Genomic DNA, 6,666 nt, shown 5'->3' on the forward strand with positions numbered 1-6,666 from the left:
AAATTACGACACCACCGAGCCGTATCAAGGCCCCAGGGACCCCATCCCCTGGGGCTGTTGATACTTTTATGGGAAGAAGAGGAGTGTTGCCTCCCTCCTTGAGCCTTATCAGAGCCCTAGGGACACTATTCCCAGGGCTGTTTACTCTTTTATAGGGAGAGGGTGTGCAGCCCAAAACCCCAAGCCATGGTATGGCCCTGGGTATCCCATCCAGCGGAGCTTTCTCAGTGATGGTATCCCGGGGAACCCATCCCTTGGGATACTGTTGCTTCCCTGCACACAAGAGTGCAGGCAGGAAAGCCTTCTGAGCTCCCATCCAGAGAGAGTAAAAAGGATCCTGCTGGTTGGGAGCCGAGTTTGCCCTGGGCCTCCCTTCACAGCCTGCAAAATTAGCTAGGTTGGATCTTCCGCCGGGTGGGCACCAAGGTGCCCCAGTGTTGAAAAAACAATTAAATATAGTGTGGCTGGTGGAGAATGTCCAGTGGGACTGAGACACTCACAAAAAATAATTTTATTAAAAAAAGAGAATAATAATAAATGAGTGTCTTGAGCCGCTCATTTATTACTCCCTGTTTCTGGCAAGGAGTGCCCATAATGCCCGACAAGAGCTAATGTACACACAGTTGGCTGCATGGTTGTGCCCCAATCTGGGCAGGGCACCACCAGCATGGTTTTTAAGTTTTGTGGGCTGGCTGTAGAGAATGCAGCTTGTTATCAAACAGGGGTTGACCCAGTTTAGTCAAAGGACCTGGGTATTCGATAGTATAGAAAACAGTTGGTCCTCGACATATATTTAACATACAAAACAATTATTGCATTTGGTTAAGTTAATTTTCGTCAAACCCAGACTGAATCAGTTTCAGTCTGGGTTTGACGAAAATTAACTTAACCAAATGCAATAATTGTTTTGTATGTTAAATATATGTCGAGGACCAACTGTTTTCTATACTGTAGAGAATGCAGCAGCACCCAATAAATACTTGAAAAAACATAACCCTATGTGTCTTGGTGCCTATAGAAGATTAATCAAATGACATTAAAATAGCCCTAAATATTCATTGGAAAAAACAAATGTTGAAGTGATAGTTATAAATTGGTATTTACAAAAATCTTAGAAATTCACTAACAAAAACAATGATTTAAGGACCGTTATAGTTCAGTGAAAATGTCTCTTAAAACACCATTTTAAACAAACTACACCACTGATATTCATCAGTTACAGTTATGTCAAGTAACTATAACTTATGTCCTAAAGTAACTTGTTGGTCAGTTGATGGTCTGGTCAGCTGGCGAGGTTTTGTACTCAGCTGTGTCCTACAATAAATCTACGTGTAATCAACTAGAAGTATCCTGTCATCAATCTACAACTATCTACAACATAACTATAACTTTTGCCCTCACCATGCAGTGCTAATTAACTCCCATATTACATCACTCATGACATGTTCTAAGACATCATTGATAACATCACTTCTACATCTGAAATGAGATCATTAATACCTATACTGTTCATGAAGGGGGGCGCGATTTATAGTTACTTTTAAGCACAAATTATAGTTACTTGAGATTCATAGTTTTGTTAATTTGGAATGCTGTGTTTTAACTGACATGTTCATCTAGTTATAACTTCCTTTAACCCTTAACCTTTACCTTATTCAGTGAATAATTAAATAGATAGATAGATAGATAGATAGATAGATAGATAGATAGATAGATAGATAGATAGATAGATAGATAGATAGATAGATAGATAGATAGATAGATAGATAGATAGATAGATTGATTCCAAATGCAGCATTGGAGTTCCACCGCCCAAAATATACAACCCACCGGAAACAGCAACAAGCTTTTCTTTTTTCAATTTATTTCCGAGTGCAAGGTGCAGAAACAACCAAAACATCTGGACAAACGGTCCACAATCTCGTACGTTTCTGGGCTGTCAAACCAACCTTCAGTGCTTAATTTGTGAAAGAAAGACTGCAGGTGCCCGAAACTGCTGCAATTAAATGTTGCCTAATGGAATACCTAGGCTGGTCGTTTTAAAACCACCTCATACCTTTTTAATCCCCCACCAGACACTCCCTCACCTTTCATCTCACTCATGCGGGTTCCTGCTTTCTCCTTTTATGACGGTTTTACCGTCTTTCCAATCTGTGTAATTTCCCTCTCTTGCGCTCAATAAATAAATGATACAGAAAAATAAGTGACGGTCTTCAAAAATAGGTTCTGGTGCCCCCCACTGGCAACCACCGGCTCAAATCAAGTCCTGCCCTTGATCCTACCTGAGCATAACAGTACCCTATTGTGGAGTACAGGGGCGGATTGGCAATGGGGACATTCGGGCATCGGCCGAAGGGCCAGTATCTCCGTGCCCTCTGTGGGCCGGTTTTTTTCTCCCCTTTCCCAGCCGCACAGTGAAGCTGCATTAATTTCTCTGTCTCCGTGATCTCTGTGGACTAGGAAACGGGAGGAAAAAAAACGGGCCACAGAGGGCATGGAGACAGAGACAGAGAAATGAATGCAGCTTCACTGTTCAGTGATTATCCGCTGGGGCCTCTCCTTCACCCCCTGCCCAGCAAAGCAATCAGGCTGAGGGTGGCTGGGGAGGGGGTGATTGTTTGCAAACATCGACCTCCCTGGGGCCAGGTGTTGCTCAGGCCTTTGAGCCATTTTCACCTCGGCCCCCCTGAGGCCCACGCAGCACATAAACAGTGTTAGTTTTTTTTGTTTTTTGTTTTTTAATTTAATGCGAATTTATATAGCGCAAACTTTACCAGAAGGTGTCAGAGCGCTTTACATAAGAATCAGTTGCGAAACATAAGGACTTAGGATTACATGCGTTACATAAAAGATACAAGCAGAAAAAATTGCAAATGTACAAGACGTAAAGTCACACAAGGAAGAGATACAAACAAAAAGAAAAATTGCAAATGTACAAGTAGCAAAGTCACTCAAGGAAGTGAAACAAATGGATATATTTTAAGAGTCACATAGGAATGGTAGAGAGTACAAAGGTCTACTGCATATACTAGTGATTAGAGTTATCTCTAAATACCTAAGGAAGGGATACGAATGGATATACTCTAAGAGTCACATAGGAATGGTAGAGAGTACAAAGGTCTATTGCATATACTAGTGATTAGAGTTATCTCTAAATACCTAAGGAAGGGATACGAATGGATATACTCTGAGAGTCACATAGAAATGGTTGATAGTACAAAGGTCTACTTCATATACTAGTGATTAGAGTTCTCTATATACATATATATACACACATAGTAGATTTTCTCAGACAGTGCACTACCATACTTGTCCAAATTCTTAATGTATTTACATCTAATATTCAAGGACATTGACGTATGTAACCAAATGGTGTTTCATGAAAGGGCACACCCCTTAAATGTGGGCCACACCCCTTAAATGTGGGCCACACCCCTTAATTGTGGGCCACGCCCCTTGAATGTGGGCCACTTTTTTCGTCAGTGCCCGGGCCAAATTGTGATTCCAATCCGACCCTGGTGGAGTACAATTGCATAGCAGTATAACTATTTGCGATTTCTCACAGAAGTAAATGGAGTGATTTGGAGCCATCCGGATATATTCATTGCTATAAATAGCTTTGTAAAGCGGACGGTGGTGCGTATTTTGCAGCACTGTGGAAAGTTTACACAGCACTTTAAGGTGAGAAATTAGTGAACCTGACCCCCGGAAGCAAATCACGTTTCAAGTGATCTCAGTGTCTCTCTGACACACTGACTGTATACCTCTACCCAGAGAGAGCGAGAGAGAAGCTTCAGTTAAAAATACACACCCTTACTTTGAACGTGTGGTGGTCCATCAACACGAAGATCTTTAATTCCAACATGCCTACAACCTGTTTTTTCTGCTCTGCCGTTAGTGTATTTTGAATTGTACTTATTCTTAAAGAAGAGCTCTGATGCAGACAAAAATTCAATATTGTATCTATTGTCTTTCAGATCATTGATGTTTGCTTCACATCTGTCATCAGTGCTCCAGTGCTAAGGAAAATGCTCCGGGTAGCAGAGGAGAACTTTCAACGCAGACCAGACTGCATCGCCATAGACGCCATCTTATTTCGGAGGGCAGACCATGCAACCTGCCACTTGCTTTCATTACAGATACCTACAAAAGAAGTCCTCAAGCTAAACAGGAAATGAGGTCCAGCTACAGAAGCCAGCTTGGCTGAAGGAGTTAGAAGTAGACGATGATGTGCGACAGCATCATAAGTGTAGGTTCTTCTCGCGCCTAGAATTACCTCCATGCTGGGAAAAACACAGCTGGAATTTAACAATCTTAGGCTGTTTACAACCGTCTATGGATACAGTGACTTGCCACATGTACGTGATTCTCTGTCACTGTGGGTTCTTTTCCCCTTGTGATTGACTGTTGACATCTCTGTACACTGGGGCAGACATGGGATACCGCCTGGACGTGCCTAAAGGCCAGTTTGGCAGCATTTACCAAATTCTCTCACACGTACTTCAATCTTTATCATGCTTGGATATTGCATTGTCTTTTTTGATGGAGCCGTGATGCTTAAGGCAAGGATGCAATGGAGGATCCCGATAGACCGCAGCGCAGTAGGCTAAGAGGCTTCCAAGCAGCCGACTGACCGCCATTCTAAAAGTGTGAATAACCAATCCACCTGGCTCTACAGTTTGGGAAGAGAGTTCAGTTATTTCCTCTCTGCAGTTGCCATGACACCCCCCCACCCACACTCTCCCTAAAAGAAAACACATTCTGGTGGTATGCCGCGTTTGAGGTCCCATAAATGTACATATATTTTGTGGCTTACACTTTAATTTTCTGATCTGTAGTTTCATTAAATGACATCCTTTGAAACACTCTGGGCCCAATGTGTTATTGGCTAGGTCCTATCGCCTACTGTGTTTTATCATGTGATGCAATCATGCATGCATCAGCGCCCAAATACGCCATATGCCATTTGCCAAGGACTCTTGGAAATAATTCCTCTTCAGTATTCATTAAACAGGCTACATTAAGCGATTGCTGTAAGTGGCTGCAAATACAGGAATGAAACAAATCAAAGACAGCAGGCCTCCGTCCAGATTCACAACGAACCAGTTTTGCCACTCTTAAAGGGACAGAGGATGCCATGCCTAGCAAAAAGCTGCACTTTGCAAACGAGCTACCAAAGGAGCATGTTGGACTTGTGGGGACTTTTGGCTTCTTCTCTGCACCCTCCAGTACTCCCCTTTCACAGCCACAACAACAGTAGCAACAGGCACCGTGAGAGCTGTCACACACGCAGCTTTGTCTTTGCAAATGTTTTATTAATGACAGGTTTAGTCTGTAAACTGTCAATGCTTTGCCCTCATATGTCGATATTAACCATTAATGTATCCCTTTGCAAAGTTGAGGAGAGGTGGAGGTGGGATTGAACTAATACTTACTCTTTTTAAGGAGTCAAAGGGGCATATTTACAAGGAGTTAACGCCACCAGAAAATCACTTTTTCCGACGTTCTAGTGGCGTAGACTCCTTCGCCTTATTTACAAGGCACGTTAAGCCACGTAAAATGGCTTAACACCACCTTGCAAATAAGGGGAAGGGTATATGATTGGCGCATGCAGTGGGTGTTGCAGTGAGCGTTCTGCCGCAACACCCATTGCTTTTTGATGCTGCCCCATATTTACAAGGTATGGGACAATGCCAAAATTACCCCCAGGGAATACCTGGTCATAAGCAGGCGATACGAGTAGAAATGCTTTATTTCTCCTCGTATTTTGCTCTTTCAACGTATGCTGCATTCTACAGCACTCATTGAGCGAATCGCCTGTAAAAATTGTGTTTGTGCAAGAAGGTGTTCCTTAGCAACATCGCTAGGGGTAACGCAGGGGTGTGCCGCATTCTTGTGACTACGGCGCATCCCTGCATTTTTAAACTGTCGGAGTGTGTCGTTACCAATTTTGGTGTAACTCCGCTCTCCAACAGTTTTTTGGTAAATATGCTCCAAAAAGTTGACACAGGAAAAATTTGTGAACTGGCAAAGTCACTTGTGTGTGTTTTTTCACTCTGGCAAACCCGTTCTTCTTGCAGATGGGCTTAGGAAGGGTGGAATCGATCTGATGCCTCAGGCCCCCTGAAGGGTATAACTATACCTAAATATGGAAAAGCTTACATAGTCTAAATCAATCAGGCCAATTGATTAGTAGCTTTCAAATACTTTTCAGAAATGTCTATTGTTGCAGTTTCCTAAATTGAGCTGCACGAATGCATTTTAAAAGTGTAGCCATGTGAATGTTTTAATTAATGAGCAGAGTAAATTAACCTTATTGGTGAAGCACTTTGTAAATAAATAAAATGTCCTAATTCCATATTAACACAGATGTTTCCGACTTGAATCAATGTGTGAAAGACTGCAGCAATTACTCTGGGGGATTTGAGTCACATAACAGCAGCAGCTTGTTTTCTTACAGTGCCATGCATCATAACCTGTCTCCCCTCTTTAACTATGAAGGTATATTGAGTCCCTACTAATAAATCAGCACTGGATGGGAAGGCTATGTATTTGCACCACATCACCACGGATGCAGGAAACTGCTAGTTTTATTATATTGACGTGATGTGAAGGCTGACATCAGATAGGTCTTTCTTTTTTCTTCCTCTTAGACTTCTACCTGAC

General features: G+C 42.3%; 1 protein-coding gene across 1 annotated transcript in view; it reads left to right on the top strand.

Moving 5' to 3' along the window:
* The window catches only part of THEMIS2 (thymocyte selection associated family member 2), a 302,824-nt gene extending 296,460 nt beyond the window's left edge, over positions 1 to 6,364 (top strand). Inside the window, exon 7 of the mRNA XM_086957488.1 lies at positions 3,978 to 6,364. The gene's annotated coding sequence lies outside the window, so the exon portion shown is untranslated. The remainder of the gene's footprint in view (positions 1 to 3,977) is intronic.
* The last annotated feature ends 302 nt before the right edge of the window (positions 6,365 to 6,666 follow it).

The sequence above is a fragment of the Lissotriton vulgaris genome, chromosome 2_1 (genome assembly GCF_964263255.1).
Source record: "Lissotriton vulgaris chromosome 2_1, aLisVul1.2, whole genome shotgun sequence".
Taxonomy (NCBI): Eukaryota; Metazoa; Chordata; class Amphibia; order Caudata; family Salamandridae; genus Lissotriton; species Lissotriton vulgaris.